Here is a 21,322-nt window from a genome sequence, read left to right as displayed (position 1 = left end):
CAATGTTTGGTTTTACAAAATCATCGGACAACTGAAGTTAACATTAGTCAGATGGTGCATCAGATTTACCAATGCGATTTATATACCAAGTATAATGTCCGCCCTCGGTAGCTGAGTGGTCAGCGCGACGGAATGTCAGTCCTAAGCGCCCGGGTTCGATCCCCTGCTGGGTCGGAGCTTTTCCGCGCTCAGGGGCTGGGTGTTGTGTTGTCATAATCAACATCATTTCATCCCCATCGACGCTCAAGTCGTCGAAATGGCGTCAAATCGAAAGACTTGCACCAGGCTAACGATCTACCCGACGGGAGGTCCTCGTCACACGACCAAGTATAATCTAACTTCAATAAACAAGCATAAAAACACATCATCATATCACATATACCCGTGTCAACAAATCTTAGAAACATTACAAAAGGGAAGTATCTAACTATCTGTTTCATCATATCGGCTTACGTGCATTCTGGGCTTACTCAAGAATTGACAATTATCAGCAAACTCATCTATACTAACGCGCAGGCAAAATGAGAGTCACATATATTTAAAATATTTACCTTGCTAGGGAGAAAACTTCTGCTTACATGTTCTCTTAATTCTTAATTAATCTAACACTTGGTGGAGCACACCACAGAAACTGCCTACACCATCCTCTTTCGCTCACAGACAGCTACCTATAACAATGGGGCAAGCGCTCTCTTACTCCATCACTAAAATCTCAGATCAGAAACAGTATATTTGGCTCTGCGATCGTGCACAGTCAGCAATCCGCTTTATAAAGCCAGTCAGTGACATACATTGTTTATATTATAGCAGTTCCTTTTTAGTTTACATTAATATTATTATTATATTCGGGTGCCACATAAAAGTGTGCCCCAGCAGACTCCTTTGAAACTCCTACAACCGAACAAACAAACGAATGACTCACTAAAACTTGGATAAGTAAGTCTAACGACAGATTTCAGGAAAACAATCGAGTTTTCCGCACGCCCAAACTCCAAACTGCCACCCATCTAACGACTGATGTGAAGAAGAGAGAGTGGTGGAGCATGGAAAGTCGGAATAGTACTTCAGAACAACAGAAGAAGATCCACGTTTATGTCACACATCATCACTTCTATCTCTATGACTATTAACAGTAGTAAACAAGTTGACAAATACTTCGTATGACACCTGTTGTGGAGTCCTGGAGAGCGCTTCATTTAATAAGCTGTATTTTGTTTCACATCGAACTCAATTCGAAAATACAAAACAAAATTTATGTGAATGTATAACTTTACAATAAAGTGGCAAGAAGACTTACTTTTATCCTTTGTATTACTACAAACCATAGGTAGAAATTCATCAGTATGCTTAGGGAATTCATTGTTTTGGTGAAAATAGGTAATAGACATACAACATAATCTGTTATAGGAGTATTGTTAAGATAGTCAAATAAACGGAGGTGTCACCATAAACATATGGTTTCAATTTCTTCGTAATTTCAGACTAATAGCCAGTACATATTTGTTAAGATATTACCACGAACGTATGATATCTGTTTGCAATTTCAGGCTCTTCGCTGCTATACAGCTTCTCTGAAAAGCAATCAAAGCGTTTTTTGAAGTCGATTACAAATGATTTGAGAGTGTCCTTTCGGATTTCCCAATTTTGGTTTCCAATTAAAGCTTTTTCTACTGAACGCTGTACAGTATTTCAAATGCTGTATATAACAGATCGCTAAAACATTTAAATTAGCATCTAACCTAACTTTACGAGATACGGGAGTAATACACAGTACATTGCTCCCGTATCTGATACAGTTAGGTCAGATAATAATTTAAATCACTCCACGATTCATATATAAATGTACATTTTTAATCATTAATTCTACTAACTGGATGGAACTTTCCTGATATAATAAATTTTAATAAATTAAGCGAAATATTATGCATGCAGTGCCCGCAGTAGAGCGCTTTTTTCAGTTTGTTGATTTAAATTTTCGTGTGAAGTCTTTTATGACGTAATGTGTACTGGGTAAACTCGTCAGAACCTTCCAGTTTTTTTCAAGGCATAATTTCCAGAGTATTCATTTCCTCTTTCTCCTCATTTGAATTCACCACAATGGGGAAGCGCAAGATCTTGTTTGTTTAACGAAGTTTTGATTAATGGAAAAAAATTAACAGTTTTTGTTTTAAGAGAAAGTCATTAAGAGTTATAATTACAGGCGGTTTTACAAAACACTTAAAATGTAATGACAGCTGATGACGTGGACACTGTTGTGACACAATGACAGAGCTAGAAGTGCATGATAACGATCATGTGAATAATGAAGGTCGAACGATGACTACAACAGTGAGATCTTGTGTAACAACGCTAAATAACTGTTATTGAGGGGAAAGTAGGGCAGGGGGGGGAACCAGAAGAGACGTTGTTCATTTAGGTTGAAATGAAGGCTATATTAAAGATTTTTGCCATCGTTACGTAAGGGGAATTACTTGAAGTTCTGTGGGGGAGGGTGGATAAGGTTTCGAATGTTGGAGGATATAGGAATATTGGGTCTGAAGGTGGTCCAGGAAGGGAACAAGACGTAGGAAACGGATGATTTGGTACAGAAAGCGGTTTCAAATACGTACGAGGATGCGATGGCTATAACGATGTGCGTGTCTTTCAATGATGTCAAGTCCAACATTATTTTCCCTAGCCAATAGAAACCGAATTAACACTCTCAGTAAGTTCAGGTGTTATTTGGTTTGTGTTCACTCGAGTTGAAATAAAAGCGAAGTGTTAGAATTCTTGGGAGTCTAAATTCAAAGCACTAAATTGTCTAAATTCAAAGCACTAAATTAATCTTTTTCTTATCTTATTTTCACTGTCCATTAATACTTAGTCTCGTACTTGCCACAGTTTCTGCTTTTGGCATGATGGTCTTGCTTACAAACGCGGTTTTTGGGTTGGGTATATGCCAGTACACACCAATAAATGAAATGACACAGGCCATATGTTTCACCTTAATCCAACATTTTATTAAAAATATTATTTCAAAAGTCACGTCCAAACGACATGCAGCCCGTAACACCACACATTACATGAAAATGCCCCACATGATATTACATTATCGCCATAACATTTTAAAGAAAAAGCTACAATACAAAATTGTTTTAGTAGCTTCAAGGTTAACATCTGAACAGAAAACAATTTCCCTTACAACACATTTTTGATTTACCATTTCTGAACGTTGCAATAACCAACAATAAAAATAATAGTAATACAGTTCTGAGAGCGAAAATATATAGCAATTCAGAAGTAACGCTGTTTCACTATTTACACATGCATTTTTTAATCATAAACATATATGCGTCATATAAAAATATTCAAATTATAATTATAGGTATTTATAAAAATGTGTGAAGTAATGTTGAATCGTGTAGTCCACTAAATAGTGTATAATATTTTTTACAAAACAGTGAGAGACAGAATTAACCAGCTGCATTACGCAAAGGACTTGCAGAATTTACGGGTGTGGGAAATCAAGGCATAATTGGCTATGATGGGGAGGATGAGAGGTTTATGGTGCAGCTAGTAGTAGAAGGATATAGGCTTCAGGTTGGGACTGTTGGGGGCTTTAGTAATTTTAAAAAAATGTTCAAATGTGTGTGAAATCTTATGGGACGAAACTGCTAAGGTCATCGGTCCCTAAGCTTACACACTACTTAACCTAAAATATCTTAAGGACAAACACACACACCCATGCCCTAGGGAGGACTCGAACCTCCACCGGGACCAGCCGCACAGTCCATGACTGCAGCGTCCAGACTGCTCGGCTAATCCCGCGCGGATTAGTAATTTTAGTCAGTTTCTAGCCCCTATGGCAGTTGTTCGAAAGGTGTGCTTTCCATGTTACTTTTCCTGTCAAATGTTAGTGCTAAATATTTTACTGTATTAGTGAGAGCAATGAGTTGATAGTAAATGAAGAAGTATGAAACATGGACGACGGAATCGCTGAGTGGTGTAGCCAAATATGGTGGTCTAATGCCTAACCCATTAGAATTCATCTGCTTCTGCCAGTCCAGGATTTGTCCTTAAGGCTTGTTCCGCTCTGACCATTTCTTCCTCGACCTTCCCAGACTACTTCTAATGTGATTGTATTTCATCACTTGTCGACGGATTCTCTTAGCTGAGATAAGCAATATATGCTCTTTCCAATTCTGCTTTCGTTAGATTACTTTTTTGGTTAACGACTGTATCCTCAGTCGTTTACGTATTTCTTTATTTCTTATTCTGGCTTCTCTTCTCCGTCTTTCTTTTATCTAAGGAACTTTGTATCATAATTTTGAAGTTGTATTTGGTATTTTGCTATTAATGTTTAACTTTCTGCTCCAAAGAGTACTTCATACATTTTCATTTGTGCTTCTCTTCTGGTTTTACCGTACAATATTCTTTTTATTGTGCCACAAACGTATTGATACACATTCACTTTCTTATTTGTGCCTTTATCTCCTTCAGAAGTAATGTCACATCCTAAACAGTGAAAATGAGACACCTATTCTATTATTACGTTACTGGTGACTATCTTACTCCTTACGTGATATTTTCCTAAAAAGGTCACTGTGTTTTGTCTTTGTTGCTGATATATTCAGACTATAATTTAAGCCTACCCTTTTTAAGCTGTGTACCGTTATTTGTAATTCACCTTCACTGTCCTGTATGATTACATGCTCGTCGGTGAAAAGGAATGTATTTGGAAATTTATCTGTCCCAATTTTTGTACCCTACCGTATTCTGCCGTCATCCATTCCTGAGCAGATCGCAGTTGTAGATGTTGAAGAATGTAGGTGACATACATCAGCCTTGCCTTATTCCCTGCTGTATTTGATGTCAGTTCCCTGCCTACATATACTCTTATTTTGGTGTTTGCCATAAATCTTGTCATCCGTTTATCAGGTTCTCGAGGAATCCTACTCTTTTCTCCATTATTAAGCAGAGATTTTTTCTGTGGTTTCAATCAAAAACTTTTCCTTACTCGATAACTCCTAGGCGTTTTTCCAAACAGAATTCTTGTTTCAGTGTGAAAGCATCGTCGGCACAGAATCTTTCTCTTAGAAAACGTGATTGCTGTTCTAATAAAATTGAATCAGATGTTTTGAAGGCTTTCACTAATAACGCTTCTATAGCTCTTATACGATGCGTTCAGAAGAGTATTTTCTGGAATTATTTGTGTTACTTCTGTCTCCTTTTATATACAGTAACATTTCCTTGGTGCGTCTCCATTCTTGTCGTATATCATTTGTATACCAACACATGCAGAGATGGAGAATTCTGAATTCTAGAAATGTTCCATCATTTGTTGTAAGTTATGAGTTAATTCCATGAAATCCAGGTGCTTTTATATTCATTGTTTCGTTGAAGGTTTGTTTTAATTTTGTCAGATCTATTAGATCCGTTCTTTCCTCTGCTTTTTCTCCACTTGGCTCTTCTGTAACTGGGTGATTCTACAATTACTTATAGTGGTTCGTGGTATTATTATTGCAGTATTGTTATTGGTCCTTTTGAGTTGTCTGATGAGTTTTGCATGCCTTTTCATGCCTACCATGAATGCCATCAGCTCTGATTATAAATGTACCCTATTAAGATATAAATGTCTCTCTTACTACATTTAGCTTTCATTTATTGCGTTACTATATTTTTCTTTAGCTTTCTCAGTCTGTTTCTGCAGTAGTTACCTAACGGGCTTTGTATTTCTTTTCTATAGCTTTCGCCATTACATAGTTTCAAATTTTAAGTCTTCTTTTTCAAGTCTTTTGCATTTTTCACTTAGTACTTCCTTAAATACCTGTATTGTGGTATTTTCAGTTTGTCCATTCGTCATTAAATCTTCACTTCACAGAATTTTTTGGACTAGCTTAGTTAACCTGTACTGATGTAATTTCCTTATATCTCTTCTTGAAATAGATACTCCTTAAAATTTTGTTTGGGTTGCTTTCTCTTGCAATTTTTTTCTGTATTATCCACAGCTGTATCTCTGACTTATTGAGATAATGGTGCTTATTTACGTTTCTCCCCTTACTTAATTGTGTGTCTGGCACCCTTGAATCTGGATTTCTGTTTAATATTTTGTAATTAATAAGAGTTCTATAGCCTTGTGTATACCATGTGCACTTACACGTATACATTTCTTTTTAAAAAATGTATTGGCTACTTTCAATTCCTTAAAAGCTACAAACTCTCTTAGTTTTGTTCCATTGTTATTACTGGTATCTTCTCCATTGTTGCCAATTAACGGGTGGAAGCGTTTCTTACCTACCGTTGTATTTAGGTCTGCTGTCAAAATAATATAGTCACCGTTATTATCCATATTTAAGTTTTTCTCTAATTTTCCGTAGTATTGATGTGGTTGTTTCTTCTTTCCTTCCTCTGGTACAAAGGTTCCCACAACTGTTAGATGTCCTCAAACAAATTGCAGTCTGACTGTAATAATTCTCTCACTTACTAGTGCGTATTGTCCTATGTTATCCTACCATTTTTCGTCTACTTCCTCTACAACAGATGCATTTTGCTTAGGTACTACTCCAGTGAAAAACATGATGTAATCTTAGGGGGCGTCCATTAATGACGCAAAGATTTTTTTTCCAACAATAGGACTCCCGCTTCCCTGACGTGAGGTTTGCCCCCAGTTGGGTAAGACACGCAAAATGATTTTTTTTATTTGTTTTAAACTGTTTAAAGTTCTTTACTAAAATGTTTTACTTGGAAAGCGTATTAAATGGCAGTTTTATCACTTGTTTAAACCCTTTCTTTAAGCATGACGACCCTAAGCAGTATTCGGTCGGGCAGGCAGACAGAGACAGACGGACAAAAAGGCTGAAAAAAATAGTGTTAACCGTTTAGATGGATGCCTAAAACATTGACCAATTACTGCTATATTTCGTACATTAAAAGACACTGAAACCTTAATTACTTTGCCTATTAAAGACAACATCTTTTGTCTCTTCCGTTGAACTGTATGCTATACAGCTTTTCAATCTCTTGATTTATACGATCAATAAGAGAATTATTGTTGGTGAACTTCAGCTTAGTTTCCTTTCGCAAATCATTAACTTCTTGCTTGAACATTTTCTTCGGCCTGACACATGCTGCTTAACGTACGAGTTGTAAAGTTGTGATGGAAATTGATGTTGAACAGAATAACACCGGCTTTATACGCATTGCACAATATCACTGATGAGTTGCTAACTGACCGGAGCGGCAGAAAACTCGCAGAATGAAATCTGAGACTTGTACGGAACTTGTTTGGGATTGGGGAATCCCGAGCATTTACACGTTTAAGGAATTCACTTCACTTCACGTCATAGAATGCTCGAGATTAATTTTGTAAAACTAAATGCTACCCGTTATAATAATGTATATTCACAGAATTCAAAAGTTCATTGCTCTCGCCTTCCATTAAATGATAATTGATGAGAGTTCTCCGGATTCCTATCTCCCATTCTGAACCCATGTAATTAATGTATGTCCCCTTGTAGATAGTTAGCACCTTTCACCTTCCTTTTGATTTCTGCATTTATTGTTATATTGATAGTATAATCTTTGAGTATTTTGTTAAGCTCGGTCTCATTAGTCCAGAGACCCCTTGCGTTCCTTGTGGCAACGACGAGTATGCCTTTTATTCCTTAATTCTTAAATTTACCTTGTCGTGGCCTTCTTCCATTACTTCTGTTCTTTTTTCGGAGGCTTGTTTTGAGGCCTACGACTATGAAGGTTTATTACACAGATGGGTTAATGGCCTTATCGTATAAACACCAACACTGAAGACCAAGCTTTTCTTAGAGGCTTATAGGCTCATAACGTAATACCGCAGGGGACGAAATAATAAGATTTGTCCAAGAGAGGGCGACAGGAAGGAAAACAGAAAAGGACTTTCGCAAGAAACTGGAGTAAGTTAGGACCCATGTGGTAGTCGCCCATTTTCTACTAAGAATGGAGCCCACTAGGGTGGTTACTTTTTAATGACCCATCAGGCACATGTGACCCTATCAGTAAAATGGCTCTCGCCAGCGTAGCTCTGTAAATCACTAAGCCACACATACCTTCTCATTACATTAAGGTAGTAGCCCATGAAGATGGTAAGGTTCAATCAGTTCAATTAATAAGGCCGGAGGGTCTAAGACTGCAAGAATTTTGGGTGAAGTACCCTCTCACGTTGGCTCACATGGTACCTACACAATCTGAAGATGCACAGACTGCAGGAGAAAGATCAACAGTTACGATTAGCACACGTGCTATTGGACGCTTGCAGCGATTTTATTGTTATAAAAACCATTGAGGAGTAAAGAGTAACAACACAATGAGATGATTAAAACGCACGTAGCTGAAACGAAATGAAGGTGAAAGTACAGTGCTTGAAATAGCTAACTCTTACCTTCGTATAAAAATTTCACACTATAGCAATATGAAACTGTCATGGGCTCAGGAACTGTCCCATTAACTGATCCAGGTTGTGCAATAACGGTTTCTCAATAGTTCAATTAATTACTTGTTCATTAGTTACCCGATCCACGTCCACTTTACTGAGTAAGGTAGGCTAGCGGGATCAAACTTGCTTGAAATCTAAATAGAAGACATAATTTCATATGAATAAGTTTTCGTTGTAAATACTGAAGACCTATGTCCTTTTGCCTACAAATTCTAAATATAATACTACGTAAATGATGTTTATGCTTTCACTGAATTAATCTAAAGAATGTGCTGCATGACACAAATTTCGCCTTCTTCACGTAAAAATGGGATCAGTACAAAAATGTATGCATCACATTAAAATAGCAACACATTTTCACAAATACACCTCTTCGTCCCCCCTGCAACAACACATTTCTCATGGTACCATGCCCTGCCTTTGTCTTGACGCTGAATCCAGTTATCAACTTTTTGCCGATATTGGATGGCTGTATTTAATCTTAGAGTTCAAAAGATGTGTCATTATCGTCGTCTCTTTCTTCGAAGGATTCTGTTGAAATTGATCCTGATGATCGTGCTGTAGGTGCTGTCTGTTCGTAACCTGGTGATTCTTCAAACTGTCGAGCTGGGATGACATTTTTCTTTCCTTTCCAAATATTTTTTTTGGCATTTATGTTGTCTGGGAGTATAATAAATAGTGCTTTCTGTTTCCTGCCAAATGATTTTGCTGTAGACTTCTTTGGAGACGGCAGCAAGTCGTGGAATCAAACAGAAGACTTTGACGTTTCATTGTTTGGCCTGCGATGAACTGGACTAGCGGAAGGAGACACACACTGAAGTTCTGTTTCCGTTGGTGCGTTTACTCGGTTCGATGGTATACCAGCCAGTAAGAACTCGCGTTCAGCAACTGCGTTTTCATTCAACGTAAAAACGCCAGTTGAACAGAAACGTTTTCTGCAATCGCTAGTGTTGTCGGTCTCATTCATGCAGCCTTGAAAATATTTCCAGATGTGAGCTTGTTGATCTTCCTTCTTCCTCTTGTGTTACGAATGAAGTTCGTACATTTATTGTCGTAATACCATATGAGTGGCTTACAAAATTACCTGTCTGATGACTGCAGACGGTGAGTTGTGTGGCTTGGGAGGCATATCATTTCATGTTATTTTCTTCACAAAAATTGGACGCTTCTGAAGTTTTATGAGACTCATGACTATGCACAAGTGAAATGCAGTGCTCAAGAACCCGGTGTGACTGAAAATTTTTCAGCCAATTGAGGGACGCTTCTTCATTAATCCATCAGGAACCCACGTGGAAAACCGTCACGAAATTCAGGCAAAGTTTTTTAAATATGGCCATAGGAAGGATAAAGTTTCCTGCAGCATTAGCACAAACTAACATGATGACAAGCTCTCCTCTTTCTACGTGCTTCATCTGCGTTATAAATCAGCTAAGGTTTGTCCAGTAAATCAAGGTACTCCATAGCTTTCCTCAATATGGAAAAGAAGTCAGCTACATTCGTTTTATTCAAAATACTGCTATCTGGATAGGGAAAGCCCTTCCGCTTTACTCCATGCCAAATTTCGGTTTCATTCCCTACACTCTTTTAGCTAATCTTTACGTGTCATTTTGCTGGCGTCTGAAAGCGTATGCTCTATTTTGTAGGACTCTGCGAGCTCTGAGGCAGCCCTCCTTTCAGTATCTGAATCCAACGGCAAGCCACATGCACATAACCTCAGGATTCTTAAAACGATTTCTTTTTCTTTCCCCATATTAAATATTGTTTGCCCACTTTTTACCTTTGCTGGAGAGTCTTTTTGACTTTGCAGTCGTCATTGTAGACAAGAATGCGGCACCCCAAACAATTCCGATGCATGCTGCTGAGTTCTACCCACCTAGTAATCTTTAATTGCATTTTGCATGTCATCCGCGGTTCACAAAGTAACAGAGTTTCTTATTTTCCCATCTACAGTATAAAACGAAAACAAAGTAATACAAAACGAAAGAAATGTAATAATTGCGATGAATCGAAATAAAATTATTGACCTTTTTCACCCGGACTGTACAGCCTGATTTGCCGAAAATGTAGAATTTTTTCCCTACATTGGTAGTCGTGCACAAGCATATTTACTCGCCGTTAATACCACAACCTCTTCTCCAGTATATAAACTTCTTGTGTGACGAATAATTAGCAAATTACTAATTTGTTGGACCACTTTTTTGTGGCATCTGTCTTCTGACTGCTTTGATGTGGCCCACCACGAATTCCTCTCCTGTGTCAACCTCATCATCTCAGCAACCTACATCCTCATTCGTTTGCTGATGTATTCCCAACTCAGTTTTCCTCTGCAGTTTTACCCTCTACAGCTTGCTGTCTACCATGGAAGTTATTACATTATTTCTTAACAGATGTCCTGCCATCCTGTTCTTTCTTCTTGTCAGTGTTTTCCATATATTCCTTTCATCACCGATTCTCTGGAGAACCTCCTTTCTTTACGTCATCTACTTCGTGATCTGCAGTTCTGATGATAAATTCCCCACTGTTCTGTTTATGCTCCTTGTCATTACTTTTGTCTTTCTTCGATTTACTCTCGATCCATATTCTGTACTCTTTAGACTGTTTATTCCATACAACAAATTCTGTAATTCTTCTTCACATTAATTGAGAATAGAAATTCATCCGTGAATGCTACCGTTTATAACCTTTGAAACTGAATTTTAATTCTATTGTGGAACCTTCCTTTTATTTCTATTATTGGCTCTTCGATGTATATACTGAACAGCAGGGTGAAAGACTACATCTCTGTCTTACACCCTTCTTGATAAGACCATTCGTTCTTATTGTTCCACTCTTATCGTCTCCTCTTTTTTCTTGTACGCGTCCTTGATTACCCGCCTTTCAAAATAGCTCACCCCCATTTTTCCCCGAGTTTCGAAAAACTAGCACCATTTGACACTCAAGGAAGCTTTTTCCAAGTCGACAAATCCTGCTAACGTGTCTCGATTTTTCTTCGGTCTTCCTTCCATTACCAACGGCAACTTCGGAAATGCCTCTCTGGTGCCCTCAGTTTGCTGAAGCCCAAGCTGGTCGGAATCTTTTGCCGATGGAGGAATCTTCACAAGACTCTATTTTAATTACGAGCCGCATGTCCTGGTAACACATATGATGCGTCTTCATCCTCATGCTGTCGATCACTGCTATTCTTTCGCCATTAGTGGCAGTTTCCCATCACGAGGACAAGAGAGTACCCCGAACTTCTGACTGTTCGTCCGCTCTCTTTGACAAGGCCGGTGGCAGAATGAGGATGATTTCTTATGCAGAAAGTCATTGTCCGCTATTGCTGATGAGTGTTATTCAAAATTTAAGCAGTGGAAGTGTTCGAAACCGGGAACGAGTACGTTTTGATTACTGATCAAAGACGATAACTCCCCTTTTTTTACCATTTCGCTACTCATTGTTCTTGGCCTTTGGTCTGGAGGGATGTCACAAGAACGCCTTTAAGTTGATCGTTCAATACGTAACTCAATTTTTTATTACAGATGCAGCCGAAGACGCTGCGGAACCCGTGCCGGCGCCCTTAGACCACGGATGCAGTTCTGTCTTACATACAAAACTGTAACTACTCTCTCTTTAAATTTGGGACGATACATTTCCAGAAAAGCATTTAACCTATTTTCGAATTATGTGATGAGCAGCTGGTGGTTGCAGGATCTAACTGTGAAGTTCCACAGAGTCATAAATTATTCCCTATCACTGGTGTCTCGTCGCTACTCTTTTAACTCATTAGACTATTACATTTTAATTGGAAGATCTGACTATCGAGCCTAGCACGTTGTTAAAAGATTAGAATACTGCACCTCCTTGATGTAATTTCTGTAATAATGAAACAAATTGCAGTGAAAGCACACGAGTCCGCCTGCTATATCCGAACCACGGTCTGCTTCTTGCCATCAGTGGGAGTTACACAACGGATACAGCGGTGAACACACGACATCGGACGGCTCGCGTGTTCGCAGTAGATCGATGTGTATCAAGTAAGCTGCAGACGAGACAGAGGACGTTTCGACGTTAACTCAGGCATGTTGCAGCCTACACAACACTTGCAACATGGATAGCTTCCCGCAAACGGGCCGAAAATACCTGCGCGTAGGCTGCGGCAAGTACGCGAACTGCTCGGGTTAGACAGACAGCAGTTGTCGAGTGTGCACGAATATATTTAAGAGACGTCTGCGGTTGTCTGTCTGGCCTGCATCCATTCGCCATGCGATTCTATTTGCGGTTGTATACTTGAATAATGGCCCGCTTACTGTAGGAGCCTTTTCTGAACGGCGTATTTTAAACATTTTTTGCCTTATGTCTTTCATGTGTAACCCTGCACCGTCTATAAACACAATGTAATTTTCTCATGAACCCCTGGTAATTGTTGAATGAATATTTTTTTAATTCTTTCTCTATGTTAATCTCTGAACATGGTAAACACTTTAAGCTACGTAAAGTACGACAAGAGACTCTTGAGGAGGTGGCTTATTCTTCCTACCTCAGAAGTGAGTAACGCCTATATGCAAGCCCAACGAATCTGCCTACAGCCATCCAGAACGTAAGTGGTAGCTTACTTGTTTTATCAGAATTGTCACAGAATATAGGTTAGAAACCTTTACTCATCTAAAACACAATAAATCTTAGTCCCTCAGGAGGAACGTATTACTCCCCATTACAGACAATCTCTTCCACCCTTAACCCTAAACAGGACGGAAATAACCTTTTGTACTTTTGCAAAGCATTTAGAGATCATTTTCGTCCAGGCTAGACAACACAAACTGCAATCTGTAAGATAGGGTCAGTATCACTTTATTCACTGAAACGGCACTTAAAAAGAAGCTTAAAAAGAAGTCGTAGATCACTTATGCTCTCCAACCTCGATTGCGATGACCGTATTCTCCACAGACTTTCGAGTATGAGCCCACGTCGGTTGGAACTGACAATAAATGCTTGTGAACGTTTCATTTGTAATGTACGCTATTTCGATCATATCACTCTTGCCATTGAACAATTGTCATGACTTTGGGTTACATACCGATTCCACTTATTCCTATTCATTTTCAACCGTAACAACATTTTCTGAAAAACACAGCTGAAATACTAGTCATCAACAAAGTAAAATTCTCTCAGTACCGCTACACATCACTGTCTTGTTCTGTAAATCATATCCTGTATCAGAGAGCCGACTTTGGACCGATTTCCCTCAAAAGCTTCCATAAAATTAAAAACCTTTCAAACTTCAAAAGACAGCTATGGCCCACCTTACAGCAAAATAGCTATCTCTTCTGCAGCTAATTCTCGTCAAACCTCCCTCCCCCAGCACTTTTCCCCCATCTTGCCTACAGAGTCCTCTAATAAAATTCTTTTCTTGCCTAGCAGCCATTGTAACATTTCTTTCAATTTTCTGTTATTTTATTACTCCTTTCACTTCCTCTAACACTTACAAGGCTTCAAAAGTGCTGAACTAATCAATATCCACATTATGTTTCCCTAAAAATGTTAATTATTATTATTGAGTTTTTTATGTAATACCTAATCAACACCATTCTGAATTCTTTTAATATTTTGACATCATTATTAGTGTTACAATTATTATGGTTATTGCCGATTATTATCTTAGTTAATAATACAGATTATTATAGTTGTGACTGTTATGTAACATTTTTCTGTGAACGTTGTTCACGGTCTGTTGTAAGAGAGGACCCTAATGCACTAATCTGGTGAAACTAAGTAATAAATAAATAAACAGGATGCTACAAGGACGTAACAGGATTGCGCAAGACAAAAGAGATATCTACAAAACAAACGACGGAGAAAATTCCAAAATATTTACCTATGGAACACAAAATAGTCACGTGTCGTGGCAGTGGGGAAGACAGAAGAATCGATTAGAAGTCTACAAAATGTAATGTTACAGGGTACCCTTGGCGATTAGATGCAATCATCGAAAGAAGAATGAGGACATCCTGTAAAGAAACAAGGAGGAAAAAATGTAAATGTCTGATAAGGAATATTACAAATGGAGTAGTTACAGCGTTTGGGCATGTATTACTTCGGGAGTTGTTGCTTGATATGTAACCGAATGGATTGTGAAAGAAAAAAATCTGTGAGACATGCCTAGATATATACAACGCAGTTCGTAGAAGATATAGGATGCAGTAGTTACGCTGAAATGAAGAACACACAAGAAAATTTAGAAGAACATAGAACCGACCCTATGTCTAGTGGCAAACAACAAAATAATTTCGGTACTTGTTCAAAATTGCACGAGGACTCAGACTTAGCGTACAACGGAAATATCTCTCTGACACACACAGATCTAAATCACCTCCAAAACTAAATTTATGTTCCGCTATGAATACAGAACTGATTTACTTGGTCTCGAGGCTCAGTATTTATATCTTACTATTTCTTTCTTTTCAATGAATAATCCAGATATCAACCAATGATTTCTTCTGTGACAGTTAACGCAACAACAAAATATTCCTCACTGACCTGGACAGAGAGAAATTTTCAGAAACCCGTGGGCAATTTATATATCATACAGACTGTCACTGAAGTCAATAATCCAGTGCTGGAATTTGAGAGAGGTACCATATTACGTACCTGCTCGCCAACAGTGAAACGTATTACTTGTAACTGATAGGCTACTAATAACAGTTCGATATAAGGAGCCCATGGTAATACTGCATGTATGGACACATCATAGCAAGCACTGAATAATTCATTCGATTGTTCACTTGGACTTTCAAATTTTAAACTTCTCGTTGCATCATGTTCTAAGCCAAAAAGTGCAGGATTACTGACATGCAGTTCCTTCAGCTTCACAGCAATTGAACAAGACAGAGAAAAATTACTCTACCACTGAGGAGGACATGTTGAGTTTGAAGTAAGGCTTTAATTACTTTTGATGTCACCTGTGCGGTAAGAAATTTACTGTATTGATGGATCATGTGACATCTAAATGGTTATCAGATTTAAAGTATACATAGAGTAATTTTACATGGTGGACATTATAACTGAGTGAGTTTGACTTTAAAGTGATTCACAGACTGGGAATAATGCAGATGAGCTTTGTTATAAAATGAGCATAATGTGTGCAGTCGGGTCAAAGCGTAGTGCAATGGAACAACACACAAGTTGCTGCCGCAGACTGCAAGCTATTCACAACACAGATGCAGTTTGACATTTCTAACAGGTTGTTACGTAGAACAACAAGGCTTAGGCCTCATGTGGTAGCGCATGGTGTACTGCAAGTGTAAGTATCAAAGGAAGCATACGATCATGTGTTATGTGGGCATAGAGGGCATAGGATAACAGAGTGCAGGGCATCTGAGCATTGTTGATAGAGAACGTGGGAGCACAGTGTAGAGCAGTATGTAAAGAACTGTGGGTCGTGTACAGTCCTCAAGAATTGCTGCTACCGATGCTTTCAGAGATATTGAAACTCAACTAAATAATTGGAATTGATATTTTAGGTTATTTTAGCCACACACCAGCAGGAGACCCTATGTACTGATTCTTATAGACCATTTAAAACCATTCTCATTTATTCTTCTGTCTTTGTTGCTCACTTTTAATTACATTACATCTTTAAATCTCTCTGGATCATCTTCAGATCTAAGGCACTGCATCAGAGTACTATAGATCGTTTCTTACTATATGTTGCCTTGATTGCTATTCCAAACCAACTAGGAGACAGAGTAGCACATGCGATGGTAAGTGTCTAGTTGTTAAACTTTGATGAACTTGCAATACTGAGCACAGATCAGCGCACTTCATGTCAGATCTGATGGAGCAGTTGTGTAACTTTCACATATTCGTTAACTAAAAACTAGCCTATTACATCCACAGGCTATCAGAAGCACAGAACCTATTCAGTGGATAATAAGTAGGATACTGAACTATTATGTCAGTAGCCATCTTAGTAACTGGGACTTTTTCTTACTGTTGTAGTAGAGTATGATTCAAAAACCGAGTCTGTTGCCATGCGAGATGATTTATGGTAGGAAAGTGCTTGCACCTTAGTTGTAGTCAAGTCAAAGAAGGCTAAGGTTGGGAAATAGGTAACTAACTTTACTAAAATGTTGGAATACTTGTGGAAGAGGGTACAGAAAGCAAACACCAAGTCCCTGGACAGCAGGAGAGAACGGGAAGGCATGGTATAAAATTACTAGAACATCGAATATGTTGACAAAACCGTATACTCCAAAGTATGAGACAAAGAAGTTCATAAATTGGTACTAGGATCCACATCAAGATGTTTAGATGACGACTGGTAAATGTCAAATAGGAATTGCTTACCAGTGTAACTATAAGCAAGTGGGGCGCCATTGTCCTTGATTCTTTGCTGCTGGTAACATAAACAATGCCTAAGGTGAGTGAAAAGGGAGAGAGACAGGGGAGCTGCAGACACTTGCACAAGCCATACACGAAATGTTATATGCACTAAAGTTGCGAAAGTAGGGGTGGTGGCCGAGTAGAATTCACATTCTATGTAAAACGCATTCTTTGTGAAGGAGGCTTACATTATAGTTTTCGGCGTAGGAGTTTCACATGAGCGGTAATTTTTTTGATTATGGGTACAGGAAGTATAGGACTCTTGCTAATATTTGTTAGTGGTTATACTTTGGTTTTACAACTCTTTTTCTTTTGCTGGAATATTGATTTATTAATGTAGGGAGTTGAGACATTTTCATTTTCATTAGTTTTGTTAGCAGTATACACGAGATGGAGCTCATTTTTGTAACTGATGGCACAGCACAAGAATATAGTAAATTTATGGAATTTTTACTATGAAATTTACTGCGTATTTGTTGGTATGTATCACGATCAGCAGTATGTATCACGAACAGTAGACCTTCCTGCAGCTTCCTTTCAACAAGTTGTGTCACCACCAAGTATCACCATGTTGTGCATCATACTTCTAGCAATGTTGCACATCTCCAGTAAGGAAGGGATAGGCTCACTGTAAGGTGGACGACTGGTGGAAGGACAATGAAGTTAACATCGAAGTCATGGGACGTGAGAAACGAAGTATGGGGGCTGGAAGAGGTGTTCTCGGAATTGTGCATTGAGGTTGAGAATGAGGGGCTGTTGGAAGAAGATCAGGGGAAGTACTAAGGATCATCTCTCTCCTACGAACGTCTAAGACTAAAATTACAGTGAAACGGTGCATGTGGTAATCCGTACATTGTAGCGACGTGGGAGAGATTGGTTAGATATAAGAGGTAGGCTGTTGAAGGCGGTATTTTAGATCGCAGACGCTGATAATATGCGTTAACTGAATGATACTCTGGGACAGCAGACAGAAATAGAAAATGGTAAAAAGCTGTAACTGAGAACAGACTACGCAGTTGACAAACTTGGAACGGGGCTTTCTGAACACCACTTGAATGCTGTGAAAACAAAGAGGAGAATCGACGGGGATTCTGAAAAAGGCCGTAAGCGTGGTGAATGTTGTACAGACCCAGTTGGATTTATTGAACTGTGGGGTAGATGTAGTAGTAGCTCGAGTAGAGGTTACAAGGTTGCAGCAGGCCATACATCATGTGGTACATGGGGCAGTAAGGTGTTTTTACATAACACACAGCAATCGGATTATGTTGACACCATAGCAACAGTTTGTGAAAAGGCGAAATTAATACGCTGTGTAACTGTTTTGTTTTATTATCGTTTGTATGTTGTTGAATTGTAAGTAACATGTCTGTATGTTGGCAGCGCTACAGACGGTGTTAATGTCGCTGATAGCGCTCTGCGCCCTCGGCAAGAGGTTCTGTGGTAAGATGGGCTAGCAGTTAGCGAGTGTATAAGGAAGTATAGGGACACGATATTCTTAGTGGAGACTCTGTGTTGGTAGGACATGCATTGTAAAGTGAGATGAAACGATGTATTTATAAGAAAATACGTAAGGATGTGTATGAGGACGTGTGCTTGTTGATAATCATTCCATGTAGGCTTTCACGGCCGGCGACTTTATCAGTAAACACTTCCGGGCTAAGTTGCAGTGGTCGATCTGTAGAACTTCTTCTCCCTGACGTTTCGTTCTCAACTACGGAGAACATCTTCCGAGGTGAGTCGACTCACCTCGGAACTTGTTGATAATGTTTAGGTAGTGGAATTATTGACAACTATACAATTTTTAGAACTGGATGTCACATGAAGAAGGTAAAATTTTCTATATGCACTGTTTGCTCTTCAACAAAATCTTTATTTTGCTGACCATATGCCTCCTAGTAGGCAGAGTCCATAGTAGTTAGAATCTTTTTATTTAGCTAGCTGTAGTTGCTGCATTCTGTAATTTCTGGAGTTGGTGTTATAAAGATTTTCTATGAGGTAAGTAAATTATGAAAAAGAATGGGGTTTCCGCTATCGGGATTCGTGACTGAAATGAGTTTAGGCACTTAACAGAGTTGGAGGTAGTTTCGTATTTCTTTAATTTCATATTTTTTGGTTTCTGTTATTGATACGATTTCTTGCAATTCAGAGCCATTCTTTTGTGTTAATTATTGGAAGTCATGTTGTCAATGTATAGCAGTCAGATTGCGTTGGGCTTGTATGTTGTGAGTAATAAATAAATAGGTTAAGTTTGAGTTGTCTTTGTAAGGGAAAATTCTGTAGCTCAGTGTTTAACAAATAAAAATAATTAAAGAGGTAGTGTCAGTGTATGTGACCTTGTTTCCTATTCTTAGTTTTCATGTATGTGTTGTAATACGAAACTGAACAATGAAAACTGTGCTTACGCAATCACTTTCAGGCGAAATGAGCCAACAAATTCCACTGAATCTATAAGTGTATTGCAATTAACTTTACCAAAAATAGTTAGAAATCGTAAAAATCTATACTAAACAAGTTATCCTGTGAAATTCTGTACAGTGCAGTGTAGTGAACAGTGTTACAATGCTTCGAGTCTCAGTGCTCGTCTTACAGTTCCAACACACAAAACTAGCGGAATAAAAATTCTACCCAATATTACAAATTGAATTTTGTAACAATAAATGTCCAAAATGCTTGTGTAAAAATTCTCTGTAAATTTATTTGCGCAAGTTGACCAAACAAGCTAACCAAATAAAGTCCCGAACACAAAATTTTACACAAACGCCTATGTAAAACTGCACTGTAAGAGTAAGATTGTTTTACAAAGTAAATGAGATCTGAACTAAACTTTACCTTAAGTGATGGTATTTTTGTAACGGAATGCTTGGTTGTTAATGATTTTACTGTGTCCTGACTGTGACGTGAAACTGACCATACCAAATTTTTGTGAATTACATTGCAGCAAAGGAACCTCGGTAATTCTTCAAAGTCTTGAATGCTAACTTGCAGCACAGCTGCGTACCAGCCAGAGAAAGTAAAACTCGTCCAAGTGCAGTGCAAAGAAATGCAACTATATTAAGCACGTCATGGTTTACTTTGAATGACTGTGTTCCACCAAGTACAAACCGGCGACACACGAATAAAACAGAGATCTTTAGTGAGGGGCGCTGAAAAGAGGCTAGCGTCCTAAACTGTACTATGAAACTCTGATTTCTCAACAACTGCAACAGTCTGTACAACTTCACTTCTCGTTAGAAGTAATTAACTCTGCCATGAATTTCATTAAAAGAATGGCAAGGGAGTGGTGAATCTATAACTCTGAGAGTATGGCTTGTGAGCAGAGAATATCGCTTAATTTCGTCTCAACAATCAAACTGACTGACCAGGGCCAATAAAGATAATTTCTGTTAAAAGTATGCCTTTCTCTAACACATCATGAATTAAGCCCGAGCAAGCAATGCAGCAACTGTTCTAAAATCAACCTTTACAAAATCATATTTCCAAAAAGCAACAGCCACTGCATTTGCACCTGTGTATTCCGTTGGTTATTTCCAGAACCCCCCAGCAGCGTGCCGGCCGTTGTGGCCATGCGGTTCTAGGCGCTGCAATCCGGAACCGCGCGACCGCTACGGTAGCAGGTTCGAATCCTGCCTGGGGCATTGATGTGTGTGATGTCCTTAGGTTAGTTAGGTTTAAGTAGTTCTAAGTTCTAGGGGACTGATGACCTCAGATGTTAAGTCCTATAGTGCTCAGAGCCATTTGAACCATTTGAACCCAGCAGCGTGACGAACTCACAACTCTGTCATTTACTTCTCACAGAATTCCCCACTGGCAACGAAAATACTACTGATCACCAAAGATCTCATTGCTTGAACTCGGAACCTTTGTGGTATAACGTAATGACTGTTGAAGACTTCTGTTTCGAATTATCCAATGTGGAAACATCAAGTTTCGAATTAAAAGAGTGCTCTCATTACTTTAGTTGAACACCAAAAATAAGCTACAAGCCTTACAACTGATGCAGCACGTCCACTGCCATGAAGCGGCTGACTCATCATAATGGATGTGGCAGTGATGCCATGGTTGCCCAAGCGCCACACTTTTCGCCTCAGTTCCGTTGTAGCTTCAGAGAGATCAGCACAATCATTTAAGAGATAACAGCGGTCTGAGGTCGTACAAATACCACTCATTTTGGACAGATAGACCAGTGACCACTAGCAGGCAGTAATAGGGAAAGTTCCATATCAGTCTGCGACTAGAAATGAGTTAAGAAACTACCACCCGTGCATGGTATCCCCACTAGTTGGGGGTCTGCTGCACGCGTGAAGTTCGAATATTGCTGAAGTGCCTTCCAACTGACACACCATTTCATCAACAAATTTCATCCATCACTGTCCACCTACCACGGTATTTTAAGGTGTTGCGGGTTGCACAAAACACCATGGGCATGGTCAGCTGAATCGCCCTGTATAAATGGGAAACTTTCTTAGCAAAAGTCTCCAAAAGTTTTTAGAAATGTATATAAAAATTTTTACACGTTGC

The sequence above is a fragment of the Schistocerca americana genome, chromosome 2 (assembly GCF_021461395.2).
Source record: "Schistocerca americana isolate TAMUIC-IGC-003095 chromosome 2, iqSchAmer2.1, whole genome shotgun sequence".
NCBI classification, from domain to species: Eukaryota; Metazoa; Arthropoda; class Insecta; order Orthoptera; family Acrididae; genus Schistocerca; species Schistocerca americana.
The sequence above is the reverse complement of the archived record's forward strand: the minus strand, read 5'-3'. Positions refer to the sequence as shown.